Here is a 19,700-nt window from a genome sequence, read left to right as displayed (position 1 = left end):
TAGAGACCCCGGCTAGCTTCCCCCAGCCATAGCCTTGTCCCTGAGCTCCTGGAACGACTCAGGCCTCATGCAGCACAGCATTAATTTGTTCGCTTCCCTTCTATGCAGTCCACGCAGGTGAACGGGGCTGTCCAGGTGGGGAGGGACGTGGTGCCCATGGGCCTGACAGCCAGTCTGGTTATCCTGGTGTTTCTGTACTGCCACAGCCAGCGGGTGAAGGGACTTTGCAGCAGATCTGGGGCCAGCGGTGGGTCAGAGCAGCGGGCAGCTAAGGCTGTAGTGGCCTTGGTGACCCTGTACATGTTCCTCTATGGGGTGGATAATGGACTGTGCACATATTATTTTCGACGCTGTATGCAGCACTCAGCCACCATCAGGAAGATGAACAGCAGTCTGAGGTGTGTGGTGCAGGAGAGGCCTGTTCAGGACAGCGCCACTACACTATCTACTGTGTGAGTTAGGGACATTATTGTGGTCAGATATGGTTACAAAGATGAGGAATGTTGATTATTAATGAATTATGTTGCTATTAGAATATGGATTATAAAACATATAGAGCTAACATTGTACAATGTGAAATGTGTGGCAAAAGTATCTTGAACTCATGTACTCTAGTTTTTAAATTAGATTTTTATCCCGGTTAATATTTTTCAGCATATAAGATTATTGTTTGAGCTGTTTTGACTTATGTCGCAAAGTTGATGGCATGCTTGGATTTACAGAACTGGAAGGTAATGAAACCAATATGTTGCTAGAAATGAACATGTCCAGAAAATAAAAAAGAAGCATCGAAGCAGAGTTTGAGCCTTTTTGGTCACACGGTCCAATTAGTGAAATTGCCAGGATATTAATCATTCCAGATTTGTCTTGTTATCGTTTTGTTTGTTCATTCATTATGCTCCTTCATCTTAATTGGGCGGAAGAATTATAACTGGATGACTAAAGCACACAATAGCTGTCAAATGACTTCCAGCAGTCTCTTTCATAGCAATTAACACTTTGAATAGGGTCTGCAAAATGTCTCATTGCTAATGAAGACAGTTAATTGCCCCACAGAGACCCAGGTACGGTCTCATGGGATAACCAGCTCTCTTTAGAACAAGAATGATACATTCAATCTCTGAATAGAAATATCTGATGGAAATGTGAGAGGGATGGTTTTCAATTAAGGCCGAATACTAAAGATGAGACGGCTAAGATAAAAGTATCTGATTGGTTGATATTATACATGTAGACATTTGTATCTACTTAGATGAAGCCATATCAAGTTAGATGAAGTTGCATGAGGAAAGATATGCCCTTGATAAATGTATTCACTAGGGGTGATATTTCCATTTGCATGTAGTTGTATTCTACTTCAGGAAAGCCAGGGCCGAGTAAAAGGGACTAGGAGGGGTGGGGTTAAGGGTGTCTGAATGACAACTTGTGATTTCACAACCTCATTTATGTACAAAGAGGGAGTCATTAGTTTTCATATGGCAATTACAAACATTTTTAGTATTCTTAAAGGGCTTTGTATTATGTGCCTGGCCACATATATTTTCATTTTAGATGCAACTTGTTTTTTAGATGCATTATATCAGTAGAGGTACTGCATGGCAAATCAAAAATCAAATCAAATGAAATTGTATTGGTCACATACACATATTTAGCAGATGTTATTGTGGGTGTTGCGAAATGCTTGTGTTCCTAGCTCCAACAGTGCAGTAGTATCTAACAATTCACAACAATACACACATCTAGAAGTAAAATAATGGAATTAAGAAAGATATAAATATCAGATTGAGCAATGTCGGAGTGGCATTGACTAAAATACAGTAGAATAAAATACAGTCTATACATATGAGATGAGTAAAGCAATATGTAAACATTATTAAAGTGACTAGTGTTCCACTATTAAAGTGGCCAGTCTATGAGTCTATGTATACAGGGCAGCAGCCTCTAAGGTGCAGGGTTGCGTAACCGGGTGGAAGCCGGATAGTGATGGCTATTTAACAGTCTGATCGCTTTGAAATAGAAGCTGTTTTTCAGTCTCTCGGGCCCAGCTTTGATGAACCTGTACTGACCTATGACCTGGTAGGTCATAGGTCACAGAAATGGTCATGAATGGCGAATACTAATGACCAAGAATCTGACCCACCATGTTCTTGTAGAGATTGCAACTGTGTCATACACCAAATGATAAACAGAAATATAAATGAAATCTAATGAAGGTAGTAACACTTTATTCATGTTTGCACCTCTCCGTCAAGCTTTGATTCTTTACTGATCTATGTAAAAAAATACTCCTAATGTCTGCAGTACAATGCTGAATACAATGCTAAATTCAAGTTACTGATTTGAGTCCATAGTCACAGAGTAGAGAATCCAATTCTCCAATCTTTTCTATTGACGATAAACTCCATGTTTCTTACTCTTCACACCACTGAAATCTGAATGGTTCATGACACAGACTCCGGTGGAATGAAGGATAGAATGCATGGCTAATTCCAGTCAGCCTATGAGTCTTTTCCTTTGCCCCAATTCATAGCTGAGTACTCCTTGGAACCTTATCAGAAAACAAAACACAAAATGAGTCAAAATGGAACATATAACACTGAAGTAATACTGAGGAGAGAAGAATGACATACTTATAGAGGGTGCAAGAGCCAGTTCACTCCATGTATCTGTTTATTGTGTGTGTGTGTAAAGGGTGTGCCAGCCTCTCCCTGCACAAGATGAGACCTGCTCCTGTTTTGTTCCATTCCTCCAGTGTGTTCCAGGCCCAGGTGAATGCCTTAGCCCTGCTAGACATGTAGAGACAGCACTGATGCTTCTGTGGCTCAGAATCACATATGTAATCCTAGACTAGGAACATTGTCTTTTATTTTTGCAATACTGAGTAGAATATAACATTTCAATATCACGACTGCTACCTATCAATCAACGGGTTGAATGTCTGGGTCACTGCATACTCTCTCTTTACATCGATACTGTACATCTCAAATCTGACTCACCTTACTGGAGATTGACTTTTCAACTCTTGGTTCTTGTTTGATCCATACCTAAAAACAAAACAAAACACAATACAAATACCAAACATCAAACAACAGTCATCAAACACTATGAGCAAGTTTCATCAAAAGATTATTACAAATATTTGAGGACTGATTTAAGAGTAATCATTGAAGACCAAAAAAGTCAAGATGTCTCTGAGAGTTTTCTGTAAATTTGCATTGAAAGATAAATAAAATGAAGTAATCCAGATGAATCCTTTTTCTGCAGCGCCTAATGTCAGTCTCACTGTCTTTTTACCTGCCCTATGTAGAGGCATTTTAGCTTACAGCATGGACCAATGGCATTGCAGCAAAAGGGCAAGCCTCGCCCCCTCTATTTTAAATCTGGCCAATGCCCTAATATAGCCCTCCTGGACAAATTCTAATGACAGAATAAAATGTATCCCCCTCCCTTGAGAAACAAACTATCCCACCGACAAACACCTAACATTAGTTAATATTATCGTTCGTTCCACATCCATTTGTAGAATTCAGTATAAGAAATTATAATAACACATTATCATACTCAAAGCATAAACAATCATAAACTGTTGAAATGGATAGACCATTTTGGCTTTATTCTATTACTATTATAGGTCAACACAGTAGATTGTTCAATAGCTTTATCTTTGACTGTCTATGCTTGACAACAGTGCATCTATACATGTAAATTGTGCATCCTTGGTCAGAAATTCTATGGAAATTTGTGGGATATCATCTACCCAGCCCGTCACTCCTCCCTCTCATCCCTCAACTACCCCTCCTCCCCTCCCTTACCTTCTCACCAGAGTGGAACCTGTCTGGACAGGTTGACAATGGAATGTACTGGTTTTCTGAAGGACTGCAACTAGGGGAGAGAACATGGAGATAAAAATGAAACTTCATGCATGAAACTTGTATGCAAAATAACAGTAATTTAATAGACACATGTAGCCCCTTAAAGAATGCGTGGCCAAAGAGCTCTTTTTTCATGTCATCCAACAATTGTAAACGTTTGGTGTTTGCTAAACGACATTGGTACTTTGATTGGAATAGGTTCTTTGATCAGATGACATGAAAATAGAGCTCTTTGGCCACTCACACCAGTGGTGGGTTTACATTTTACATTACATTTAAGTCATTTAGCAGACGGTCTTATCCAGAGCGACTTACAAATTGGTGCATTCACCTTATGATATCCAGTGGAACAACCACTTTACAATAGTGCATCTAAATCTTTTAAGGGGGGGGGGGGGGGGGGGGGGGTTAGAAGGATTACTTTATCCTATCCCAGGTATTCCTTAAAGAGGTGGGGTTTCAGGTGTCTCCGGAAGGTGGTGATTGACTCCGCTGTCCTGGCGTCGTGAGGGAGCTTGTTCCACCATCGGGGTGCCAGAGCAGCGAACAGTTTGGACTGGGCTGAGCGGGAACTGTGCTTCCTCAGAGGTAGGGGGGCCAGCAGGCCAGAGGTGGATGAACGCAGTGCCCTTGTTTGGGTGTAGGGCCTGATCAGAGCCTGAAGGTATGGAGGTGCCGTTCCCCTCACAGCTCCGTAGGCAAGCACCATGGTCTTGTAGCGGATGCGAGCTTCAACTGGAAGCCAGTGGAGAGAGTGGAGGAGCGGGGTGACGTGAGAGAACTTGGGAAGGTTGAACACCAGACGGTTTGGCGTCGAAATGAGAATGCATAAGCAAGAAAGAACCCCATACCTACTGTAAAATATGGTGGTGGAACTTTAATGTTATGGGGCTATTTTGCATCCATTGGTTCTGGGGCCTTTGTTAAGGTAAACGGCATCATGAACTTTACCCAGTACCAGGAAATGTTTTGCCAAACACCTAGTTGCCTTGGCCGCAAGTGGATCTTCCAGAAAGAAAATAACCTCAAGAACACATTAAAATCCACAAAGAAGTAGTTAATTGACCATAAAATCAACATTTTGCAATGGCCATGTGGTTTGAATTGAAGAGGGCAGTCCATAAGCACAGACAAAGGATATCAAGGATCTGGAAGGATTCTGTATGATTGGGAATCCCATAGGGCGGCACACAATTGGCCCAGCGTTGTCCGGGTTTGGCTGGGATAGGCCGTCATTGTAAATAAGAATTTGTTCTTAACTGACTTGCCTAGTTAAATAAAGGTTAAATCAAATAAATACAACTATGGAGGAATGGTCTAAGATCCCTCCCAATGTATTGTCCAACTCATAAAACATTTTAGAAAAAGGCTCAGTGCCATTGACCCCTACCCTTTTGAGAAACATTGTATCACTTGTTAAACAAAATATCTTTCTCTGAGCAATTGTATTAGTATAAAATAAAATGTAAAAATATTGACCATACAATATAGCTCAGTGTTTGAATTATTTACAATATTTCACACAGTCATTTTTGCTCATCTTTATCAAGAGTGTCAACAATTTTGGACCCCAATGTATGTGGCCCATAGCTCTATTTCCACTTCCCCAGTTCCAGAGGGAGAGGAGAGGACAATGTCTCAACATGCCTGGAATGCTGCAATGCAGGAAAGGAATACAGCAGCACCTCTACATTCTGCTTCCTGCCTGAATGAGAACATGTTTCAATTCTGTGATAGTAGATATCATATCAACATGAATGCACCGTTTTTGTAATATCAGTCTACTATATTTGGTGTGTTCTCATGTAATGTGTAAAAAAATTGCTGTCTCTATCTTGACTTCATACCCTGTTTGAATATATGAACAGGACTATTCCAGAGTCCTGAATAACGCACTGAGGTCTATCATGCAGGATTCTCTAAACAATAGTGATATTGACAAATGTCTTAATGCAACCATGTGATGAGAGCATATTACTCTGATCCAGCTGAGGAGAGTGAATGTCAGATGAGCCCCTGGGTGAAGCAGGCCACACAGTCGATAGAGGGATGTGGAGTTGCAAGAGCCCTCTGAGGGCCCGGGGCCAGCCACAGCCACAGTCTCCTCCCAGCCTATACTTTCAGGTGAGATATGTGCTGCTCTGTCTGGACTTGCACAACATTCAAGGCTGGCTGTAATCTTCACCAGCAACGCTTTGGCTCAGAGAGAGTGCAGCTCAGAGTTTCACCTTTAGCCAACACATTACTCAATGCCAAATATTGTACAAGCAGAGACAAAATAAAAGGGGAAGGTGGGGAAGTAAAGCAGAACCCCATCACGAGGCAAGAAGACACTTTGTGAGCATTTGTGACAAGCCAACCTGGCATTACAGTAGATGAACACACAGTCCATATAAGGAAATCAGTTAATTTAAATAAATAAATTAGGCCCTAATCTATGGATTTCACATGACTGGGCAGGGGTGCAGCCATGAGTGGGCCTTCGAGGGCATAGGCCCACCCACTTGGCAGCCAGCCCCAGCCAATCAGAATGTCTTTTTCCCCATAAAAGGGTTTATTACAGACAGAAAAACTCCTCAGATCCCTCAGGTGAAGAAGCCGAATGTGGAGGTCCTGAGCTGGCGTGGTTACATGAGCTCTCTGGTTGTGAGGCTGGTTGGACGTACTGACAAATTCTCAAAAACTACGTTGGAGGCAGCTTATGGCAGAGAAATTAACAATCAATTCTCTGGCAACAGCTCTGGTGGACATTCCTGCAGTCAGCATGCCAATTGCACTCTCCCTCAAAACTTGAGACATCTGTGGCATTGTTTTGTGTGACAAAACTGCACCTGTGAGGAGAGGGCATTTATTGTCCCCAGCACAAGGTGCACCTATGCAATGATCATGCTGTTTAATCAAATACATTTTTTTATTGGTCACATACACATATTTAGCAGATGGTATTGCGGGTGTAGCGAAATGCTTGTAGCTTCTTGATAAGCCACACCTGTCAGGTGGATGGATTATCTTGGCAAAGGAGAAATGCTCACTAACAGGGATGTAAACAAATTTGTGCACAAAATTTGAGAGAAATAAGCTTCTTGTGAGTATTTTTGGTCAGTTTATTTGGAACCGGGAAGTGAAATTAATCAATATCTTGAAGGGCTGATCTACATCAGGGTGTCAGTTTACAGAGATCAATTATTTTGATGAAAACCAATGAGCCAATCCAGTGTTCTCCCTTGGGGGCGACTGTGGTGTGCTGTGTGCTCCCTGAATACAAAACCCTAGCTCCAAGATTCTAATCTCATTTAATGATTGTGGTTAAGAGCTGAAGGCTGAAGGGCTGAAGCTTGGGGAGGGTTGATTGTAACTCCTGAGGGACCCTGAGTCTGGCCCTGATTGAAGTGTATTTTATTTTGGATTAGGATGTCACCTCATCTGTCTTCCAGCAATGACACAGAAGAGAAACAGCCTGGCAGCATGGTCAAAAGTTCAAAATGTAGGATCGGTCTAAGGCGCAGCGGTCTAATGCACTGCATCGCAGTGCAAGAGCCGTCACTGCAGACCTGGGTTCGATCCCGGCCGTGATCGGGAGTCCCATAAGGCGGCGCACAATTGGCCTACCGCCGTGAGGGTTTGGCGGGGGGGGCTTTACTTGGCTCATCGCGCTCTTGCGACTCCTTGTGGCGGATCGCGTGCCTGCAGGCTGACCTCAGTCACAGGTGAACGGTGTTCCTCCGACACATTGGTGCTGCTGGCTTCCAGGTTAAGCGGGCGGGTGGGTGTTAAGAAGCGTGGTTTGGTGTGTCATGGTTCGCAGGAAGCATGACTCGTCCTTTGCCTCCTGAGCCTGTTGGGGAGTTGCAGCGATGAGACAAGATCAAAAAAGGTGGAAAAATACAAAAATGAAGTTCAAAATGTAAAACATTGGCTATATAGTGTTTCACCATGGCAACAAATGTGGTGAGAAGAGAGGAATAGCCATAAAATACAGTATGTTCTTGAAACTAAAGCTTTTATAGAAGACAGTTGTACAGAAACAGGTTATTCCACACAGTACTAGGTTGGGTTATTGTGGTCCCTTGGCCACCCCTTCTTCTCTTTCAATCCACCGAGGTGGAATTTTCCACCATGGGAGCTCCATAGACCGGTGTGGAATGTAGACAAGATGGAACACGCTGCACCTGTCCTGAATTCTGGCAGCCTTGTGTTGTAGTGTAGTACTTTACTTCTGCACATAATCTCCAGTGCCTGATAAAGGGGAATCCTTTTCCAAAGGGGTGGTCAATTACTCAGAATGTAGGCTACATCCACTAGTCACTGGGGCTACTGACTCGTTGCCCAGAGGGTCTTACAGCAGTCAACTACTGTACCATATTAGTTAAAACAAGTAGCTTTTTACCACAAGAATTTGGTCTTGCAAATACCATGAAAGCACAGAGGAGAGGATGTCTTTACACTACACATATGCAGACGTACAGAGCTGATTCAGACATATACGATTCCTCTATAAACATTCAGAGATGGATGGTTATCTTCGCCTTGGAGCAACAAATCAGAACTTGTAAAGTTATACATCATGGGCAGGGCATGTGATGACATAGCAACAGCCTCACAACTCTCTATCTCTCTCCAGACTGGTCTCATAGACTAGACCTGACATAGTAAATTGTAGCTCCAGGACACTCAAATTAATATGATATGTTAAGTTTGGTATGGTTATATAAGACAGAAGGTTAGGAAGGTGGTTGGTCGGGGTGGATGGGTGGGTGGGCGTATATAACGCGAATGTCTAGCAACCCAAAGGTTGTGTGTTGGAATCTCATCACGGACAACCTTAGCATTTTAGCTAATTAGCAACTTTGCAACTACTTACAATTTGTTTGCTACTTTGCAACTACTTAGCCTGTTAACTAACCCTTCCCCTAACCCTAACCTTAACCTTTTAAGCTTCCCCTAACCTTAACTATTTAACCTAATCAATCCTAACCCTAACCTTCACCCTAACCTTATCCCCTAACCCCTAGCCTAGCTAAGTTTAGCAAGCTAGCTAATGTTAGCATTAGCCACCCCTAGCTAATGTTAGTCACACCAAACTGGAATTTGTAACATGTCATACATTTTGCAAATTCGTAACATATTGTAGTTTTTGAAAAATTCCTATTGTACAAATTGCAATTCGTGACATATCATATGAAATGGATGATCGACATCCACAAATTAATACATGCCACACGGAACGTAAATGTCATACTAAATGGAGTGTCTTGGATTTAAGTACAGAATAATAAATTAATAAACCACATTGCTCTCTCCCCTCCTCTACCACCCCTATAGGTAAATAAAGGAAAGACCTTAAAGAAAGGTCGACACCTTAAAGAAACAGCAGAATCACAGATTCTCAACTATTCCCCCTAAACAGACTGAAATGTGGCACAACAAGACTTGCCAAAATGTAAAACATGAGGCACTAAAAGTATGCTGCAGCTGGAAAATCTATCTTGACTATTACATTTTCCTCCAGTGAGATACTCTGAGAACTACTTAAGTAGTTTTTTGGGGTATCTGTAATTTATTTTTAAATTTTACTTCACTACATTCCTTAAGAAAATATGTACTTTTTACTCCTATACACCCAAATGTATTTGTTACATTTCGAATGCTCAGGCAGAACAGCAATATGGTCAATTTCACTCACCCATCAATATAACGCGTTGTCATCCCTACTGCCTCTGGTCTTGCGGACTCACTAAACACAAATACTGCGTTTGTAAATTATGTCTGAGTGTTGGAGTGTGCCCCTAGCTGTCTGTAAATAATAAAAAAACAAGAGAATCGTGTAATCTGGTTTGCTTAAAATAAGGAATTTGATGTCTAGCATGTAATGTTACTTTGAACTTTTACCCAAGTATGACAATTGAGTACTTTTTCCACCACTGTACTTAAGTACATTTAAAACCAGATACTTTTACACTTTACTTAAGTAGTATTTTACTGGGTGACTTTCACTTTTTTCATTTTCTATTAAGGTATCTTAACTTTTACTCAAGTATGACAATGGAGTACTTTTTCCACCACTGCCAGACAAAAATGTCGACGTGTCTTATGTAAAGCATGGGAATACATTGTCAGGATGGCATAGCGGTACATCCGTAAGGCTGCTCCCATGGAGGTGGTGATTTTATTTCTCCTTTATTTAACTAGGCAAGTCAGTTCAAACTTCTTCAGGATTGGTGTCCCTTCCACGGGACGGTTGAGCTAATGTAGGCTAATGCGATTAGCATGAGGTTGTAAATAACAAGAACATTTCCCAGGATATAGACATATCTTATATTGGCAGAAAGCTTAAATTCTTGTTAATCTAACTGCACTGTCCAATTTACAGTAGCTATTACAGTGAAAGAATACCATGTTATTGTTTAAGGAGAGTTCACAATTTTGAACATGAAAAGTTATTAATAAACAAAGTAGGCACATTTGGGCAGTCTTGATAACATTTTGAGCAGAAATGCAATGGTTCATTGAATCAGTCTAAAACTTTGCATAAACACTGCTGACATCTAGTGGCCAAAATCTAAACTGCACCTGGGCTGGAATAATACATTTTGGCCTTTCTCTTGCGTTTCAAAGATGATGGTACAAAAAATACAAAAGAACGGTTGTTTTTTTATTTGTATTATCTTTTACCAGATCTACTGTATTGTGTTACATTCTCCTACATTCCTTTCACATTTACACAAAATTCAAAGTGTTTCCTTTCAAATGGTACCAAGAATATGCATATCCTTGCTTCTGGGCCTGAGCTTCAGGCGGTTATATTTGGGTATGTCATTTTAGGCGATAATTGAAAAAAATGGGTGGATCCTTAATTAAGAACAAATTCTTATTTACAATGACAGCCTACCCCGGCCAAACCCTAACAACACTGGGCCAATTGTGCGCCGCCCTATGGGACTCGCAATCACAGCTCGACAAACCATTTCTGTACTGACCTCGCTTTGTGCATGGTGACATTTTCATGCTGAAACAGGAAAGGTTCTTCCCCAAACTGTTGCCACAAAATTGGAAGCACAGAACCGTCTATAATTCTGTAGCTTTAAGATTTCCCTTCAATGGAACTAACGGGACTAGCCCGAACAATGAAAACAGCCACAGACCATTATTCCTTCTCCACCAAACTTTACAGTTGGCACTATGCATTCCGGCAGGTAGAGTTCTCCTGTCATCCGCCAAACCCAGATTTGTCCGTCAGACTTCCAGATGGTGAAGTGTGATTCATCACTCCAGAGAACACATTTCCACTGCTCCAGAGTCCAACACCACTGCAGCCAACGCCATGGAAAGCCATTTCATGAAGCTCCGTGATAACAGTTATTGTCCTGACGTTGCTTCCAGAGGCAGTTTGGAACTCGTTAGTGAGTGTTGCAACCGAGGACAGGCGATTTTTGTAACACCTAGACGTTTCCACTTCACATTAACAGCACTTACAGTTGACCGGGGCAGCTCCAGCAGGGCAGAAATTTGACAAACTGACTTGTTGGAAAGGTGGTGTCCTATGACGGTGCCACGTTGAAAGTCACTGAGATCTTCAGTCCGGCCATTCTACTGCCAATGTTTGTCTATGGAGATTGCATGGCGGAGTGCTCAATTTGACATACCTGCCAGCAATGGTGTAGGTGAAATAGCCGAATCCACTAATTTGAAGGGGTGTCCACATACTTTTGTATATATAATGTAGATGCTTGCCTTGCATGGCTCAAAACTACAAAGCTCAAGCTTGGTCTGTCTGCAAATTCAGAGTGGGGTTCACAAATTACTACATACGATACGAAATGTAACATATCATTCTAAATGGAGTGTCCCGGATTTACGTACAGAATAATATGCAGGTTGTTCTACCAGCAATACACAAGAGTTATACATTTATAAACACACATAAAAAGATTTCCATCTCTTTGGAGATGGAATTTAATCTGCACTGTGAGATTCTGTAGGCGTTATCTAAAACCTCTTAAATGTAAGTAAATGTAATCGAAAATGTAATCTAAGTAATCCCCAAAAATATTTTTTTATTATGAGAGGGCCATAAACAATAACTTGTAATGCTGCATGCTCCAAGAAAGTTTAAAATCTCACCTTTCTGGTAAAAATAGTTATAAATTGCTGAGGTGTATTCACGTTTGAGGTGCACAGTACAACTATGATAAAAATATGAAATATTTTATATGATGTATTTCATATTCAACAAAACTGCATGAATAAGTCTTGAAATTGTAACGGGCATCATAAGGATTGGACCAAGGTGCAGCGGGAACGTGTATACTCATCTTCTTTATTTTTATTAAAAGAAGGAAAAACAAAAGAAACACGTATACAAAACAACAACCGCCACTAAACATTCCTGTCAGGTGCACAGACACAAAACAGGAGACAACTACCCACAAATCCCATAGGAAAAACACCCCTCTTAAATAAGACCTTCAATTAGAAGCAACGAGTAGCAGCTGCTTCCAATTGAAGGTCAACCCCCATTAACTAAACATAGACATAGAAAGACTAGAACTAACATAGAAATAAACTAACAAGAACATAGCCCAAAAACCCCGGGAACACTCTAAACAAACACCCCTCTTACATAATAACATAACCCAACAAACCCCGAACCACATAAAACAAACACCCCCTGCCACGTCCTGACCAAACTACAATAACAAATAACCCCTTTACTGGTCAGAACGTGACAGAAATGACTTTTTTCCAAATATACAGTAGTATAATCAATTTATGAAATGACTAACTGTAAGATTTCACCCTCCTTATCACTGTAAAATACATATTTGTATATTTAGTGTTAGAGAAAACGTACATACTACAGTATTTTCTAAAGGTCTCTCTTGATCAAACGTCTGCCCCCATCGCTGTGAATGTCTCACAGAGCTCTTGCTTGGCTTCCTGAATTCGTTAGGAACTCTGTCTATGACAAACAGAAAGTGTTTTCCATTTAAAATCTATTAATTATTTCAGATTACTGGCTATAAATCGATCTTTGAATGTGCTATAGCAATGAAACGACTCTCTCCTACTGCGTTATGATGTAAGGATTCCAGGAATATGTGTTGTTAGTGGTTGTGATGTAGGGTCCAGCTAGGAGTTGATGGACAGTCAGAAGAGCAAATGAAATGGTAGGAGGGACATCTCAGCTTCAAGTGGTGTCAGATTTCACATCCTGCTTCATATAGGCAGAATAGACATACTCCCGTGTCGTGAGAGTCATGGCTACCGCTCAATGCAAGCCATTTCAATCTATGGTTTCCACAGATGGATTTATAAGCAAAAATGTTGGTCAGAACAGGTACCAGAACCATGCAGATCCCCTAAACAGATTTTAATGTTTACCCTTTTCATACCTGGACTTTCATGTGCCGCTTAAGTACTGTGCCTTTGAAACAGTGCTGTAGGTACTCTAGTTGAACACCTTCCCTGCCAATAGGCTTTACAGGGGATTAAGTAGAGGACAAAAACAAGAGCACAAAGCTAAAGAGCCTGCACCGTTCCAAGGCTGCCTGCTTCATTAAACAGACTCATTCTGATAGCGTCTCTACATAAGAGGCTTATTCTGACTCAGTCCAAGGCAGAACTCACAGGAGCATTCACAGAAAGTTTTCTTTGAAACCCAAGATGATTATGCACACTTCATAGGTTTGTTGACTGTGTGAAGAGTGCTAGGCATGGAAATTGATCACAAAGCTGCCACCACAAAGCTGCCACTACCTTGCCCAGTGGAGGGAGAGTTTTAAACATTTATTCAAGGTGATTTTTCCCTACTATAACTCAAAAGAAAAAGAGACAGAGTGCATGAGAACAGTGCAGCAACTAAACATTACCAAAAGTCTTTGCAATCCGGTCTTTAGGACAGACCTGAATAGGAAACACCTCAATCATGTTCTGTTGAAGTCAAGCATTGTGAACACTATGAGTTGGACGCCATTATCCAGATACCTTTGCAATAACATGTTATAGCACCATGTAGGCCTACATGTACAGTGTTTGCCCATCTCAACTGAGCTAAGCCACACATAATAGATTCTATTAACTGGCTTTGGTTGTCTTTGTGCTGCGTGTCTAACCTAACTAATCTTGATGGCCGACTAATCGCTCTTCACCAAGACGCTACACTATTAGCCATGAACAGCGTGGGGTTGAAGATCCTGAACTTGACTGACACATCTTGGAATAATGACTGCTATTCTAATTCTGGTTTATGTGCCAGATATGCTTGTACTCCTCCTTACCCCTTACGATGGCAAAGCCACACACTAGCTTAGAGCACGCTGTTTTGTTGTTGCACATAGAAGCACTTCTAGGAACTCCGGCAGACAAAGAGATAAAACACACTTGAGGGAATCGTGTTAGAGTGTCAAATCAAATCCAATTTGATTTGTCACATGCGCCTAACACAACAGGTGTAGACCTTACAGTGAAATGCTTACTTACAAGCCCCTAACCTACAGTGCTTTAAGTAAAAACTTTTTTTTTAAGTATTCAGTAAAAAATAGGCAAGTAAATTTTTTTTAAAATTAAAGTAACAAATAATTAAACAGCAGCAGCAAAATAAATGCAAGCTTATATACAGGGGGTACCTGTCACGTCCTGACCAGTAAAAAGGGTTATTTGTTATTGTAGTTTGGTCAGGGCGTGGCAGGGGGTGTTTGTTTTGTGTGGTTCGGGTTTTTTGGTTTATGTTCTACATTTTCTGTTTCTATGTGTTTATCTAGTTTTTCTATTTCTATGTTGGGGTTTTGGTAGGACCTCCAATTAGAGGCAGCTGATTGTCGTTGCCTCTAATTGGAGGCCATATTTAGTTGGGGTTTGTTTCACTTGTGTTTTGTGGGTGGTTGTTTCCTGTATAGTCTGTACACCTTACGGGACTGTTTTCGTCGTTTGTTTTGTTTAAGTGTTTTTCCTTCAATAAAGAAGAAGATGATAAATATACCCGCTGCATTTTGGTCCACTCCTTACGACGCCCGTTACAGTACCGGTAGTGTCAATGTGCGGGGCACAGTTAAATTGAGGTAATATGTACATGTAGGTAGAGTTAAAGTGACTATGCATAGATTATAAACAGAGAGTACAGCAGCGTAATAGAGGGGTCTGGGTGGCCCTTTGTGTAAGGGGTGCGTAACTGGTGGCAGGGAAGTCAGACGCAGGAGAGCAGACCTAGGTAATAGCCGGTGCAGTTTCATTCCAAAACCAACGGCATCAAGAAAATAACAACTTGGGTACAAAACCCAACACACACTAGTCAACATGTGCACAAGCACTTACAAACAAACAATACCACACAAAGACATGGGGGGAACAGAGGGTTAAATACACAACACGTAATGAGGGAATGAAAACCAGGTGTGTGAGAAAACAAGACAAAACAAATGGAAAATGAAAAATGGATCGGCGATGGCTAGAAGACCGGTGACGTCGACCACCGAACACCGCCCGAACAAGGAGAGGAACCGACTTCGGCAGAAGTCGTGACACTTTGATTAGCTGTTAAGGAGTCTTATGGCTGTGGGGTAGAAGCTGTTAAGAAGCTTTTTGGAACTCGACTTGGTGCTCCGGTACCGCTTGCCGTGCGGTAGCAGAGAGAACAGTCTATGACTAGGGTGGCTGGAGTCTTTGACAGTTTTTAGGGCCTTCCTTTGACACCGCCTGGTATAGAAGTCCTGGATGTCAGGAAGCTTGGCCCCAGTGATGTACTGGGCCGTACGCACTACCCTCTGTAGTGCCTCGCAGTCAGAGGCCGAGCAGTTGCCATACCAGGCAGTGATGCAACCAGTCAGGATGCTCTCGATGGTGCAGCTAAGTCTCCTGAGGGGGAATAGGCTTTGTCATGCCCTCTTCACGATTGTCTTAGTATGTTTGGACCATGATAGTTTGTTGGTGATGTGGACACCAAGGAACTTGAAGCTCTCAACCTGCTCCACTACAGCCCCGTTGATGAGAATGTGGGCGTGCTCGGTCCTCCTTTTCCTGTAGTCCACAATCATCTCCTTTGTCTTGATCACGTTGAGGGAGAGGTTGTTGTCCTGGCAACACATGACCAGGTCTCTGACCTCCCTATAGGCTGTCTCATCGTTGTCGGTGATCAGGCCTACCACTGTTGTGTCATCGGCAAACTTGATGATGGTGTTGGAGTCGTGACTGGCTGTGCAGTCACGAGTGAACTGGGAGTACAGGAGGGGACTGAGCACACACCCCTGAGGAGCCCACGTGTTGAGGATCAGCGTGGCGGATGTCTTGTTCCCTACCCTTACCACCTGGTCGTGGGCCGTCAGGAAGTCCAGGATCCAGTTGCAGAGGGAGGTGTTTAGTCCCAGGGTCCTTAGCTTAGTGATGAGCTTTGAGGGCACTATGGTGTTGAATGCTGAGCTGTAGTCAATGAACAGCATTCTCACATAGGTGTTCCTTTTGTCCAGGTGGGAAAAGGCAGTATTGAGAGTAATAGAGATTGCATCATCTGTGGATTTGTTGGGGCGGTGTGCAAATTGGAGTGGGTCTAGGTTTTTATTATTTTCTTTTCAACTTTATTTAACCAGGTAGGCCAGTTGAGAACAAGTTCTGATTTACAACTGCGACCTGGCCAAGATAAAGCAAAGCGGTGCGGCAAAAACAACAATGCAGAGTTACACATAAACAAATATACAGTCAATAACACAAAAGAAAAGAAAAATTGAAAAATCTATGTACAGTGTGTGCAAATGCAGAAGAGTAGGGAGGTAGGCAATAAATAGGGCCTAGAGGCGAAAATAATTACAATTTAGCATTAATACTGGAGTGGTAGATGTGCAGATGATGATGTGCAAGTAGAGATAATGGGGTGCAAAAAAGCAAGAGGGTAAGTAATATGGGGATGAGGTAGTCGGGTGTGCTATTTACAGCTCGGCTGTGTACAGGTACAGTGATCGGTAAGCTGCTCAGACAGCTGATGCTTAAAGTTAGAGAGGGAGATATAAGACTCCAGCTTCAGAGATTTTTGCAATTCGTTCCAGTCATTGGCAGCAGAGAACTGGAAGGAAAGGCGGTCAAAGGAAGTGTTGAATTTGGGGATGACCAGTGGGTGGGTGTTGCTATGGTGACCAGTGAGCTGCTAGGCTTTACCTAGCAATGACTTATAGATGACCTGGAGCCAGTGGGTTTGGCGACGGATATGTAGTGAGAGCCAGCCAACGAGAGCATTCAGGTCACAGTGGTGGGTAGTATATGGGGCTTTGGTGATAAAACGGATGGCACTGTGATAGACTACATCTAGTTTGCTGAGTAGAGTGTTGGGGGCTATTTTGTAAATGACATCGCCGAAGTCAAGGATCGGTAGGATAGTCAGTTTTACGAGGGTATGTTTGTTTGGCGGCATGCGTGAAGGAGGCTTTGTTGCGAAATAGGAAGCCGATTCTAGATTTCATTTTGGATTGGAGATGTTGCTGCAGGGGGTGCTGAGATGTTGGCCGGGAAAGGGGTAGCCAGGTGGAAGCATGGCCAGCTGTGGAAATAGGCTTATTGAAATTATAGATAATCGTAGATTTATCGGTGGTGACAGTGTTACCAATCCTCAGTGCAGTGGGCAGCTGGGAGGAGGTGCTAATATTCTCCATGGACTTCACAGTGTCCCAAAACATTTGGGAATTAGACTCAGTCAGGGACAGGTTGAAAATGTCAGTGAAGACATTTGCCAGTTGGTCAGCGCATGCTCGGAGTACACGTCCTGGTAATCCGTCTGGCCCTGTGGCCTTGTGAACGCTGACCTGCTTAAAGGTCTTACTCACATTGGCTACGGAGAGCGTAATCACACAGTAGTCTGGAACAGCTGGTGCTCTCATGCATGTTTCAGTGTTACTTGCCTCAAAGCGCGATAGAAGTAATTTAGCTCATCTGGTAGGTTCTGGTAGGTTCTGGTAGGTGTCACTGGGCAGCTCGTGGTTGTGCTTCCCTTTGTAGTCTGTAATAGTTTGCAAGCCCTGCCACATCCGATGAGCGTCGGAGCCGGTGTAGTACGATTCAGTCTTAGTCCTGTATTGACACTTTGCCTGTTTGATGGCTCGTCGGAGGGCATTGCGGGATTTCTTATAGGCTTCCGGGTTAGAGTCCCGCTCCTTGAAAGCGGCAGCTCTACCCTTTAGCTCAGTGAGGATGTTGCTTGTAATCCATGGCTTCTGGTTGGGGTATGTGCGTATGGTCACTGTGGGGACAACGTCATCGATGCACTTATTGATGAAGCCAGTGACTGATGTGGTGTACTCCTCAATGCCATCGGAAGAATCCCGGAACATATTCCAGTCTGTGGTAGCAAAACAGTCCTGTAGCTTGGCATCTGTTTCATCTGACCACTTTCTTATTGACCGAGTCACTGATACTTCCTGCTTTAGTTTTTGCTTGTAATCAGGAATCAGGAGGATAGAATTATGGTCAGATTTGCCAAATGGAGGGTGAGGGAGAGCTTTGTACGCATCTCTGTGTGTGGAGTAAAGGTGGTCTAGAGTTCTTTTCCCTCTGGTTGCACATTTAACATGCTGATAGAAATTAAGCAAAAATGATTTGAGTTTCCGTGCATTAAAGTCCCCGACCACTAGGAGCGCCTCCTCTGGATGAGCGTTTTCCTGTTTGCTGAAGCCCGTATACAGCTCATTGAGTGTCGTCTTAGTGCCAGCATCGGGACAACTACGGACAACTACGAAAAAATATAGATGTAAACTCTCTTGGTAAATAGTGTGGTCTTATCATGAGATACTCTACCTCAGGTGAGCAAAACCTCGAGACTTCCTTAGATTTCGGGCACCAGCTGCCCCTTGTCTTACCAGAGGCCGCTGTTCTATTTTATTATTGATTGATTGTACGTTGGCTAATAGGACCGATGATAAAGGTAGATTACCCTCTCGGCGGCACGATCCTTACAAGGCACTCGGACCGTCGTCCACAATACCTCCGTCTTTTCCTCCTGCGAATGACGGGGATGAGGGCCTTGTCGGGTGTCTGTTGTACTGTACATCCTTCCCGTCCGACTCGTTGAAGAAGAAGAATTCCTCCAGTACGGGATGAGTAATCGCTGCCCTGACATCAAGAAGCCCTTTTCGGTCATAAGACACCGTGGCAGAAACATTATGTACAAAATAATGTACAAATAACGCAAAAAAACATACACAATAGCACAATTGGTTACGGGATCGTAAAACGGCGGCCATCTCCTTTGGCACCATTATGACATGTGATGTGGTGGTGAATATTGAGCAAGGCAAATGCTGTAGGTTTAAAAGGCTCTCCTCTGCATGGAGTCGAAGTCTTAAAAAATGTATAGTCACTGTCTGTTGGATCACTCTCCTGTAATATTACTATTACATAACTTATCTGCAATGTAGCCATGGATTAATTAGTCCAAATGAATGACAGAAGAAAATGAGAGAATTGGCTCCCTCATGTATAGTAATATGATCTTCAGAGACAACATTAGTTGAAATGGAAGGAAAGATGAAAATGTTTGTGGATTTTACAGCATTCTTCATCAAAGATACATCATATTTCTCCAATGTACACTACCATTCAAAAGTTTGGGGTCACTTAGAAATGTCCTTGTTTTGAAAAAAAAAGACATTTTTTGTCCATTAAAATAACATCAAATTGATCAGAAATACAGTGTAGACATTTGTAATGTTGTAAATGACTATTGTAGCTGGAAACGGCAGATTTTTAATGGAATATCTACATAGGCGTACAGAGGCCCATTATCAGCAACCATCACTCCTGTGTTCCAATGGCACGTTGTGTTAGCTAATCCAAGTTTATCATTTTAAAAGACTA

Source organism: Salmo salar, chromosome 22 (assembly GCF_965601325.2).
Source record: "Salmo salar chromosome 22, fSalSal1, whole genome shotgun sequence".
In the NCBI taxonomy this organism is placed as follows: Eukaryota; Metazoa; Chordata; class Actinopteri; order Salmoniformes; family Salmonidae; genus Salmo; species Salmo salar.
This window is presented reverse-complemented; position numbering follows the sequence as displayed.